Consider the following 12,147-nt stretch of genomic DNA (forward strand, 5'->3'; position numbering starts at 1 on the left):
TTTTCCAGATATATGCGCAGGAGTGGGACTGCTGGATCACATGGCAACTCTATTTTTAGTTTTTAAAGGAACCTCCATACTGTTCTCCATAGTGGCTGCACCAATTCCCACCAACAGTGTAGGAGGGTTCCCTTTCCCCCACACCCTCTCCAACATTTATTATTTGTAGACTTTTTGTTTTGTTTTTTTTTTTGGCTATGTTGGGTCTTTGTTTCTGTGTGAGGGCTTTCTCTAGTTGTGGCGAGCGGGGGCCACTCTTCATCGCGGTATGCGGGCCACTCACTGTCGCGGCCTCTCTTGTTGTGGAGCACAGGCTCCAGACGCGCAAGCTCAGTAGTTGTGGCTCATGGGCCTCGTTGCTCCGCAGCATGTGGGATCTTCCCAGACCAGGGCTCGAACCCATGTCCCCTGCATTGGCAGGCAGATTCTCAACCACTGCGCCACCAGGGAAGTCTGGTAGACTTTTTAATGATGGCCATTCTGACTGGTGTGATGTGATACCTCATTGTAGTTTTGGTTTGCATTTCTCTAATAATTAGTGATGATGAACACTTTTTCATGTGCCTGTTGGCCATCTGTATGTCTCCTTTGGAGAAATATCTATTTAGGCCTTCTGCCTATTTTTTGATTCAGTTGTTTGGGGTTTTTTTGCTATTTAGTTGTATGAACTGTTCGGGTTTTTTTTTTTTTTTCTTTTTTTTTTTTTTGGCTGCATTGGGTCTTCATTGCTACACATGGGCTTTCTCTAGTTGTGGCGAGCGGGGGCTACTCTTCGCTGTGGTGCACAGGCTTCTCATTGCAGTGGCTTCTCTTGTTACAGAGCATGGGCTCTAGGGCGCGAGGGCTTCAGTAGTTGTGGTGCACGGGCTTAGTTGCTCCATGGCATGTGGGATCTTCCCAGACCAGGGCTTAAACCTGTGTCTCCTTCATTGGCAGGCAGATTCTTAACCACTGCGCCACCAGGGAAGCCCTGTTCGTATATTTTTGAAATTAAGCCCTTGTTGGTCATATTGTTTGCAAGTATTTTCTCCCATTCTCTAGGTTGTCTTTTCATTTCGTTTATGGTTTCCTTTGCTGTGCAAAAGCTTGTAAGTTTAATTAGGTCCCATTTGTTTATTTTTGCTTTTATTTCTTTTGCCTTAGGAGACTGATCTAAGAAAGCATTGCTACAATTTATGTCGGACAATGTTTTGCCTATGTTCTCTTCTAGGAGTTTTATGGTGTCATGTCTTATATTTAAGTCTTTAAGCCTTTTTGAGTTTATTTTAGCAAATGGTGTGAAGGTGTGTTCTAACTTCATTGATTTACATGCAGCTGTCCAGCTTTTCCAACACCACTTGCTAAAGAAACTGTCCTTTCTCCACTGTTTTCTTGCCTCCTTTGTCAAAGATTAATTGACTGTAGGTGTGTGGGTTTATTTCTGGGCTCTCTATTCTGTTCCATGGATTCATATATCTGTTTTTGTGCCAATACCACATTTTTGATTACTGTAGCTTTATAGTATTGTCTGAAGTCTGGGAGCGTTATACCTTAAGATTTGTTCTTTTTCCTCAGGGTTGCTTTGGCAATTCTGGGTCTTTTGGGGTTCCATATAAATTTTAGGAATATTTCTCTAGTTCAGTGAAAAATGTCATGGGTAATTTGATAGGGATTACATTAAATCTGTAGATTGCTTTGGGTAGTATGGCCATTTTAACAATACTAATTCTTCCAATTCAAGAGCATGGGATATCTTTCTATTTCTTTGAATCATCTTTAGTTTCCTTTATCAATGTTTTATAGTTCTCAGCTTGTAAGTCTTTCACCTCCTTGGTCAGGTTTAGTCCTAGGTATTTTATTTTATTTTATTTTATTTTGGACACATATTTAAAAGGAATTTTTTAAAGTTTCTCTTTCTGATATTTCATTGTTAGTGTAAAGAAATGCAACAGATTTCTGTTTGTTAATCTTGTATCCTGCTACCTTGCTGAATTCACTTATCAGTTCTAATAGTTTTTGTGTGGAGTATTTAAGGTTTTCTTTACAGAGTATCATGTCATCTGCATATAATGACAATTTTACCTCTTCCCTTCCAATTTGGATATTTTTAATTTCTTTTTCTTGTCTAATTGTTGTGGCTAGGATTTCCAATACTATGTTGAATAGGAGTGGTGAGAGTGAGCATCTTTGTCTTGTTCCATAATTTGGTGGGAAGGCTTTCAGCTTTTCACCATTGAGTATTATGTTGGCTGTGGGTTTGTCATAAATAGCTTTTATTATGTTGAGGTATGTACCCTCTATACCCACTTTGGCAAGAGTTTTTCTCATGAATGGATGTTGAATTTTATCAAATGCCTTTTCTGCATCTATTGAGATGATCATGTGGTTTTTGTCTTTTGTTGATGTGATGTATCACATTAATTGATTTGTGTGTGTTGAGCCATCCTTGTGACCCTTGGGATGAATCCAACTTGATTGTGGTGTATGATCCTTTTTATGTGTTGTTGGATTTGGTTTGCTAATATTTTGTTGAAGATTTTTGCATCTGTATTCATCAAAGATATTGGCTTGTAATTTTCTTTTTTGGTAGTCTCTTTGTCTGGTTTTGGTATCAGGGTGATGGTGGCTTCATAGAATGACTTTGGGAGGGTGCCCTCCTCTTCAGTCTTTTGGAAGAGTTTGACAAGGATCAGTATAAGTTCTTCTTTGTTTGTTTGGTAGGCTTCCCCAGTGAAGCCATCTGGTTCTGGACTTTTGTTTACAGGGAGTTTTTTTTTAAATTACAGATTTTATTTCACTTCTAGTTATTGGTCTGTTCAAATTATCTATTTCTTGATTCAGTTTTGGTGGGCTGTATGTTTCTAGAAACTTGTCCATTTCTTCTAGGTTGTCCAATTTGTTGGCATATAACTGTTAACAGTATTCTTTTTTGTTTTTTTGTATTTCTGCCATATTTGTTGTTATTTCTCCTCTTTCATTTGTTATCTTGTTTATTTGGGTCCACTCTTTTCTTCTTGGTGAGCCTGGCCAGAGGCTTGTCAATTTTGTTTATCTTTTCAAAAAACCACCTCTTGGTTTTATTGATCTTTTCTGTTTTTTTGATCTCTGTTTTATTTATTTCCTCTCCAATATTTATTATTTCATTTCTTCTGCTGACTTTGGGTTTTGTTTGTTCTTCTTTTCCTAATTCTTTTAGGTGGTCATTTAAGTTGTTTATTTTAGATTTTTATTGTTTTTTGAGGAAGGCCTGTATTGCTATGAACTTCCCTCTTAGGATGGCTTTTGCTGCATCCCATAGATTTGGCATGGTTGTGTTTCCATTATCATTTGTCTCAAGGTATTTTTTTATTTCCTCTTTGATTTCATCATTGACCTATTGGTTTTTTGGTAGCATGTTGTTTAGTCTCCATGTAATTTTTTTTCCTCATTTCTCTTTCTGTGGTTGATTTCTAGTTTCATGCTGTTGTGGTCAGAAAAGATGCTTGAAACAATTTCTAGCCTCTTAAATTTGTTGAGGCTTTTTTGTGTCCTAGTATGTCTTCTATCCTAGAGAATGTTCCATGTGCACTTGAAAAGAATGTGTATTATGGTTGTTTATTGTTTTTGTTTTTGTTTTTTGGATGTAGTGTCCTGAAGATGTCAATTAAGTCTAACTGTTCTATTGTATCCTTTAGGATCTCTGTTGCCTTATTGATTTTCTGACTGGAAGATCTGTCCATTGATTTCAGTGGGGTGTTAAAGTCTCCTACTATTATTGTATTCCCATCAGTTCCTCCCTTTGTCTGTTAGTATTTTATGTATTTAAGTGCTTCTATATTGGGTGTATATATGTTAATGAGTGTAATATCCTCTTCTTGTATTGATCCTTTTATTATTATATAGTTGGACCCTCATCTTAACTGCTCTGTGAAAATATATGTAATGGAATTTTGAGCCTAGAGGTAAAGATTATCCTGTGTCTCTCCCCTTTCCCTCCTTATCTTTCTCCTGAATCCAATTGCATGTAAAGTGGGTTAGAACAAGTAAAGAAGTAAAGATTCAGAACAGGAAAGCACATGGTCACCCTTCCTCAACTTGGAGGTGGTGGTGGGTTCCATGAATTGACAGGATGTTTAGGTCCTTTCTTTCCACTGCTTGTCTTTCTGGGTCACTGCCTCACCCTACAGCTTATGGAAAAGGCAAAGAAGTTGATGTACTATTCCCATAGTTGATGGTGTAATATGTGTTTTCACTTCTGTTTCAAAGGGAGAACTCACAGATTTCAGTTCCATATTTTAGGGTAAAAATGTATTTGATTTGATAATACTGTTTATAAATTTGTTTTCTAATTTGGTGGAGCCATAGACTACTATGGATGCTCAAATACTATTAAGAAACTACCCCAGGGCTTCCCTGGTGGCACAGTGGTTAAGAATCCTCCTGCCAATGCAGGGGACACAGGTTCAAGCCCTGGTCCAGGCAGATCCCACATGCCATGGAGCAACTAAGCCTGTGCACCACAACTACTGAAGCCAGCGCGCCATGCTCCGCAATAAGAGAAGCCACTGCAATGAGAAGCCTGCACACCACAACGAAGACCCAACGCAGCCAAAAATAAAAATAAATAAAATAAATTTATAAAAAAAAAGAAAAAAAGAAACTACCCCAGTTTAACATTCAATATAAGAGGTAAAGTTAAATTATTCTTCATAATAGGAGAATACAATGGGTGTTTAAAAAGTTTTGGCTATTTCTTTAAAAAAAGGAATGGGTTTGGTAAACATTAAAAGCAAAACAACATTAACTATTTTTAAGATCTTTAGTAGAAAATGAAAACAATCAGTTCGTGCTCTTTATCACCTAACAAAATATTATAACTTCATTTTTCAGATTCTATAGGAAAAAAGTACCAAATGGGCGATTCTTTTCCAAATTAATACTGGAACTCTTACATTCCTTGAGACAGCAATCATCTTTGCTTTTTCCACTTGTCTCTGAAAATGCCTTTTAGACTTCAGTGAGCACTGAATCATGGCTTCCATGCCACTGCCAGGGAGGGTGGTGCTCCCCAGAGTGCTTTCAGTCGGTGAAAACAATTGCTAAAATGACGGCCAAACAAAGAATTTTAGAAAATGACACCAAAAATTATTATCCTGCAATAAAGAGAGAATCAATGTATTCTTAAACCAGCAGGTGTTTTGGTTTTGATTGTGTTTTTTCTTTTTCTTTTTGCTTCCTGCTGACTCTGGCCTTGCTATGAGTGTGAGGTTGTCAACTGATTAGCTCTTGTGCACACCCCCAAGGAGGTCACACTCAGTGTGGAGCTTGACGGTGGCCAAGTCTTGGTTTGTAGAGTGATATTTTACATTTCAGTCCTTCTTATATTATTTTTCACCTCCGGGATTAATTCCTTGCCTGAAGACCAAGCTCTTTGATCTTGAGCGTCGGTAACCAGGGTCTAGAAGGCTCCATCTCTGTCTATGGTGTTGCCCTGGGAGGCATTGAGGGGGAAGGGGCATGATGGAGGAGGACCAGAATCTGACCCAGCAACAACTTTTGTTCACTCATTTGGCTTGAGGGGTAGGTTTTGGGCACAAAGCAGAGAATTGGGAGCAACAATAATCACATAAGGACCACAGGGAAAAGCAAAACTGACTTCTGGTTTTGGGCTGGGTCTCGAGGAACACGAGTCACCAGAGTTAACAGCGTCACGGGGCAAATGAATGTGGCTCCAACAACTGTTATGCGGCATAACTGGGCCGATGTTGTTTGCAAAAGCAAAGGGAGCACAGGCAACTGTAAAATGAGATTTTTATACTGATTACTGTCTTTGACCAGAAAATGTAAAAAATCTAATTTTCATATTTTTGCAGGGCTCTAAGAGAAAGGAGAAGGCTTTATTATTTGTTAAATTCCTGTTATGTGCCAACCAGTACAATGCCACATGCTGTGCATGGCATCTTATTTTAATCCTCTTGTCAACAGTACAAGGTAGTCGTATTTTCCCCAATTTGCATCTGAGGAATTGAGGCAGAAAGGCCAAGATACTGGCCTGAAGTTCCATAAGCTATAAGAGGCACAGTTGGAATTTAAATCAAGGTCTGTTTGGCTCCACAGATGAGTATCTGCTAAAATAAATCACTTAATCTTAGTGCTTCTATAAATATTTATCGGATAAGGAATTTTTATTGGCTTTAGTAGAAATGAAAATAAAATAACTTAAAAACCTGAAACCTGTACATATGACCAAGTCAGGATTGTTTTTCCAATTCTCTCTCAAAGATGATTAAAGAAATTCAGAGAAGAGCAAGGCCCCGCAATCCCCTCCTTTAGTTGAGAAGGGAGAGTGATGGCGTGAGGCCTTGAGTAGAAGGGCTGCAGGCATCCTGGAGATGGTGGGCAGTTTGGGGGGCTCCCCTGAACCTTTCTGAAGACAAGGCAGCAATACTGTGCCCGTGTTCTCTGTGCTCCTGGGGGTTGTTGTATGGCTCTTCGGGAGAACAGCTGGGAAGGAGGGTAACATGGCTTATTTTTCTGTTGAGTGGATAAGTGGTTTTTGTTATAGGGCTTCCAGGCTTTTCCAGCTGATGGAGTTTTAGAACCTAGGCTTCAGAGAGAGCCAGTGAGGAACTGAGGTCTGGGTTCCCAGGAAAGTTTTTTCCCAGAAACTTTTCTTTCTTTTTTTTTTTTTTTTTAATTTTATTTATTTATTTATTTTATTTATGGCTGCGTTGGGTCTTCGTTTCTGTGCGAGGGCTTTCTCTAGTTGCGGCAAGCGGGGGCCACTCTTCATCATGGTGCGCGGGCCTCTCACTATCGCGGCCTCTCTTGTTGCGGAGCACGGGCTCCAGACGCGCAGGCTCAGTAGTTGTGGCTCACGGGCCCAGTTGCTCCGCGGCATGTGGGATCTTCCCAGACCAGGGCTCGAACCCGTGTCCCCTGCATTGGCAGGCAGATTCTCAACCACTGCGCCACCAGGGAAGCCCCCCAGAAACTTTTCAAACCCCCTCCTCTTGGGTTTTTAGGGAGGCTTCATTACACAGGCACAGTTGATTGAATCACTGGCCATTGGTGATTGACTCAACCTTCAGCCCCTCAGGGGTGGAGTTGGGTTCCCTGGCAACCAGCCCCCATCCTTAGGTTACCAGCGGCTTTCTAAAAGTCACCTCATTAACATAACAGAAGACAACTTGATTGTTCTCCTCACTTAGAGAATTCCAGCTGTCTTGTGAGCTCTGTGCCAGAAAAGAGGAGGAAGACCAAATGCATGTCTCTTATTATAAATCACAATGCCACAGGGCTCCTGTCTGCATCCCAGCTCTGTGCTGCCCTCTCTCCCTGTTTTCACTAGATGCATGTAACATTTTTATTTCATTTTTGAATAGGTACTGCAGTCATATATATTTATATACATATATTTGTGCATGTGTACATATGCATAAATAGTAGAAAGTCTCCCTCCCAACCCTCTATCCTGTGTGCCATTACCACTCCTCAAAGAGGTGACCAATCTTCTTCTGGAGTTTATTTACGCCCATAAAAGAAAATAGGAGTATGTGCATCTTCTCCCAGTTGTTAGTTAGGGTGAAGGGGAGAGGCAGCAAGAGCAACAGGGAAGCCTTCAGGCTGTGAGGCAGGTGTGACTCCTGGGGGCAAATGAGAGGAAGAAAGGGGGAGTCTCAGACCACAGCACAGAACTGGGAAGTTTTGACCTGGCCATTGGGGAGTCCTTGAGCCAGCTGCCAATTAGAGGAATCCTAGCTCCAACAGAAATAGACTGTGCCCAGTCATGGACTGGGGGCAGCCTGGAAGAAATAGGACCTCAGCAGGAACATGGTGGGATCCAGACACAGAGCGCTGGGCACCAGTCAGCCCTACTTCCCACAGCAGATCTGAGAGGCCCATTTCCATGGCCAGCATGATCCCCTGCCCTTTGTGTTCAACAGTCAGTGTATTGTACATAGTGTTTTGTACCTTGTTTCATCTTGGAGACTTTCCACAAAGTAGATGGATCACTTTCTCATTCTTTCTCCTCCTCCTCCTTCTTCCTTTTTTTAAAAACCACTACATGGTATTCCATTGGGTGGATATGTCCTGAGTTATTTAATCTGTGTGTATTGATAGTCACTTGGGTTGTTTCAGACATTTTGCTGCATAAAGAATGCTGTAATGAATAATCATGTAAGTATATAATTTCTCATGTGCATAATGAGTTGGATAAGTTCACAGAAAAGGAATTGTTGAGTGAAAGTGTATATGCATCACTGGTCTTCATAGATATTGTCAAACTGCTTTCCAGAGGGGTTGTGTCAATTTACATCCTCACCAGCAGAGCACTTTCCCAGCATAGCCTCCTCAGTACAGGGTTATCAAACTTTTCGATCATTGCCAACAAAACACCTGGTAGGTTTTGGCCTACATACTTGCCATGTATGTTGTTACCTCCCTCTGTGTTACTCTGATATCCCATCTTGGGCAAACTCTCCACTGTTCCCGTGCTCTCAGGGCATTTGAGCCTTTATGATCTTACTTCCTACTTCTGTCTCAGTGCCCACAAACACACCAGACCCATCCTCCCTCGACATGTGGCTGAAAGAGACACCCAGCATTTCCTGTTTGGGTACAAACTGTCCTTATAACTGATTGGTGTTTCTATTTCTTGGTCTTAAATTCAAAAGCAGAAGAAAAAGAGTGGAAAAAAAGAGTAGTGAAATAAACTATAGATGATCCAGTAAAAAAAGAAAAGATGAAAAATATGGGGGAGGGGGAAGGGTAAGCTGGGACAAAGTGAGAGAGTGGCATGGACATATATACACTACCAAATGTAAAATAGATAGCTAGTGGAAAGCAGCCGCATAGCACGGGGAGATCAGCTCGGTGCTTTGTGACCAACTAGAGGGGTGGGATAGGAAGGGTGGGAGGGAGGGTGACATAAGAGGGAAGAGATATGGGGATATATGTATATGTATAACTGATTCACTTTGTTATAAAGCAGAAACTAACACACCATTGTAGAGCAATTATACTCCAATAAAGATGTTAAATTAAAAAAAAGAAAGAGGGGCTTCCCTGGTGGCGCAGTGGTTGGGAATCTGCCTGCTGATGCAGGGGACACGGGTTCGAGCCCTGGTCTGGGAGGATCCCACATGCCGCAGAGCGGCTGGGCCCGTGAGCCACAATTACTGAGCCTGCGTGTCTGGAGCCTGTGCTCCGCAACAAGAGAGGCCACGATAGTGAGAGGCCCGCGCACCGTGATGAAGAGTGGCCCCCGCTTGCCACAACTAGAGAAAGCCCTAGCACAGAAACGAAGACCCAACATAGCAATCAATCAATCAATCAATTAATCAATAAAAAAATAAATCTTAAAAAAAAAAAAAAAAAAAAAAAAAAAAAAAAAGAAAGAAAGAAAAATAGGAAACAACAGTAAAATCTTAAAAACCAACATGCAGGGACAGGTTAGGTTTTACATAAATTTAAAGTAGCTGAATGGTAGACTTTGTCTTGACTGGACCAGTTTACCTTAGTGTCGGGTTGTAGGGGGTCAGTGTCCTCTGGCATCTTCTAAGTATTTTGAATATTACTCTGATTGCACGTTAAGATGAAGCCCGCTGAAATGTTGGAAGCCACTCTTCCGAAGGGGAAGAGTTATTTGGATTTTCACCAGAGCTTAGTGGCTCTGGCTGAAACTTAAACCATGGAGGGTGAAGCATAGGAATGGGGCAGGGTGGAGGATGTGGGTTGGTCCGGGAGCTTCCTGCTTCCCCTCGAGCAGGCTCCCCAACCTCCCTGCTGCCCAGCACCCAACTCCACTCAGCACTGGCACTCCTGGCAGGAGTCTGCGTGATGGTTGGAATGTGTGTAACCTGTCGGCTGTCTTGCCAAGTCAGTTCCCCACTCGCCCCGAGGAGCTGAGCACCTGCCAGTCCACACCATCAGTCCCAGATGTTTGACTTGAATAGGGCCAAACACTTTGAAGGACTTCTCATAAAAGTAATTGAACAGGTGAACAAATTGAAAAGATTCTGCTTGTTGTGAGGGACTTTGTAAGTGATGGGAATCTTCAGTCCGTGTGGTGGGCACCCCTTTCCCCTGGTACCTTTCTACTTCAGTGACTGTGCCTTTTATCTTCATTTGCATTGTATAATGTAATTGGAGAAAAATCAATACTCAATTAATTAGTTGTGTGTATAAAACTCAAAATCTCCTATTTTGTTAGTAATTCAATTGAGTTTTCCCTGGCCAGCGAGACAACACATTTATATCAAACTCCAAAGTACATAAAAATGGTAAGGACAGCCAAGTGACAGTTGAGACTAGGTGAGATTACTGTTACCTTAAAGGGGAGGAGGGGGAAGCAAAAGCTATGATAATTAGTATAAAGCCCCCTTTTTTTCAACTGATGGGAAAGACAAGCAAAAAATATCTCTTAGTGAAAACATTCTCAGCAGCATACCTGACAAGCTTAGGTGTCTCCAAGGCCCTTCTGCTTCAGCAACTCAATTCTGCTGCTCATTGTAAATATTGTTAGGGCTCTAAAGTAAAGTTAGCAAATCAAGGAGCTTCAACATGGAAGTTCTCTATGCTTCAGGTGATTCTAAGGGAAGAAAAGGCACACTGGGAAAGAATCACTTCTCTGACTTTTAGTATCAGTCCTAGCATTCTTCAGACTCCTCACTACCCCACACACCGCAGTGTAACATGCATCACTTTGGGCCATCTGTCAATCATACAAATAAATTAATTCCAGAAGGTTGCAAAGAATTAAACCAAGTAAGAAATCAGGCTAAGCCTTCACAAACCACTCCACAGCAATCAAGAGTCTTCGTGTATAAAAGGCATCAGCTCAGTGTCAGTGGAAAGGCTGAATCACTGAAGTGCAGGGGCTGAGTTTGTAGGATATTTAGGTCTGCCGCCTTGTTTCACTATATTCCAGAGAAATGGTGCACTTTTCTGGCAAGAGAGCTAGATATGTTCATAAGAAAACAGTTGAAGATGCTCACCAGAGAAATAATCATCGAAATCAAGAAAAAGCATCAAAGAAATAGATATCCTTAAGCCTTGTCATATTCAGCTCCCCCACATGCACATGGGGACAAGACTACTTAGTTCAGAGCTCTTGCGTTACGTTTGGGTTATATATGACACTACATGTAAATTACCCAGCCCAGAGCCAGGCATGCAGTGTGGGCTCCATAAAGGAGTTCTCATTGTCTACAGAATAAAATCCCATTTTTAAAGCACTTGGCATTTACGGCTGTCTGTAATCTGTCCCAGGCTAACGTTTTCTTGCCATGTTTCCCAGTATTCTATGTAGAACCCACCTTCCAGCCCAGTTTTCTTATCATCTCCAGGAGCTTAGCACATTTTTGCCTTCGACATATTTACTACTGTCTTCCCTCTAGAATTCCGCAATCTCTCCTCTAAATCCTACTTTTGTTTTAGCCCCAAGTCAAGACCAAATGTCTTGACTCGTCTCTGCCTACCACTCAACCCAGGTGGCCTTTCTGCTCTCACGTCCTGAAGCGTGTTTTGTTCTTGCCTTGCATTTGTCATGTGGCACCCTCTGCCCGTTTGAAAGGTCAGCTTCTGGTGTTTGTGTTGTGTCTCCTGAGCAGCAGGTAACCCCCTGGGTCGGGGGCTGGTAGGTTCTCCCTCCTCCTCTCTGATCCACTTCAGTAACTCACTGAAGTGCCCACTGACTATTTTCGATGCGTTAGAATGTGAACATCATCAATTGAATAATCAACAGTTTGTGTTTCTAGAAAGATATGTTTGGGGGAGATATATAAAATGTGCAAGAAATGGAGTTAGTGGTTTTATTTTTTCATTGGCAGACCAAATTTCAGTTAGAATTTTTTGGGAAAATGAGTGCTTCTGCTAGAGATTAATTTTTTGGTTTCCTCTTATTTGAAGGAGTGCCTGTAAAATGAACAGCCTCACTCTCCTCTTAGAAAGGGTGAGGGACCAGCTTCCCTAGAGTCCAGGAAAACAGCTTTATCTGCAGGAGCACGTACAGGGCCAAAGTTCTCCTGGGCAGTAAAAGCAGAAAATAATGAGACCTTTTGTGTAGGAGAGAAAGGAAGAGGGTTTTTAGAAGGAAAGGGGCAAGTGACTAGCCTTTGTCAGTAGAAAGGAGTTGAAATCAGATGTCTTACTTGTTGAAAGAAAAATTGCCCAGCCTCTGGGAAT

This window comes from Balaenoptera acutorostrata, chromosome 13 (genome assembly GCF_949987535.1).
Source record: "Balaenoptera acutorostrata chromosome 13, mBalAcu1.1, whole genome shotgun sequence".
Lineage (NCBI taxonomy): Eukaryota > Metazoa > Chordata > Mammalia > Artiodactyla > Balaenopteridae > Balaenoptera > Balaenoptera acutorostrata.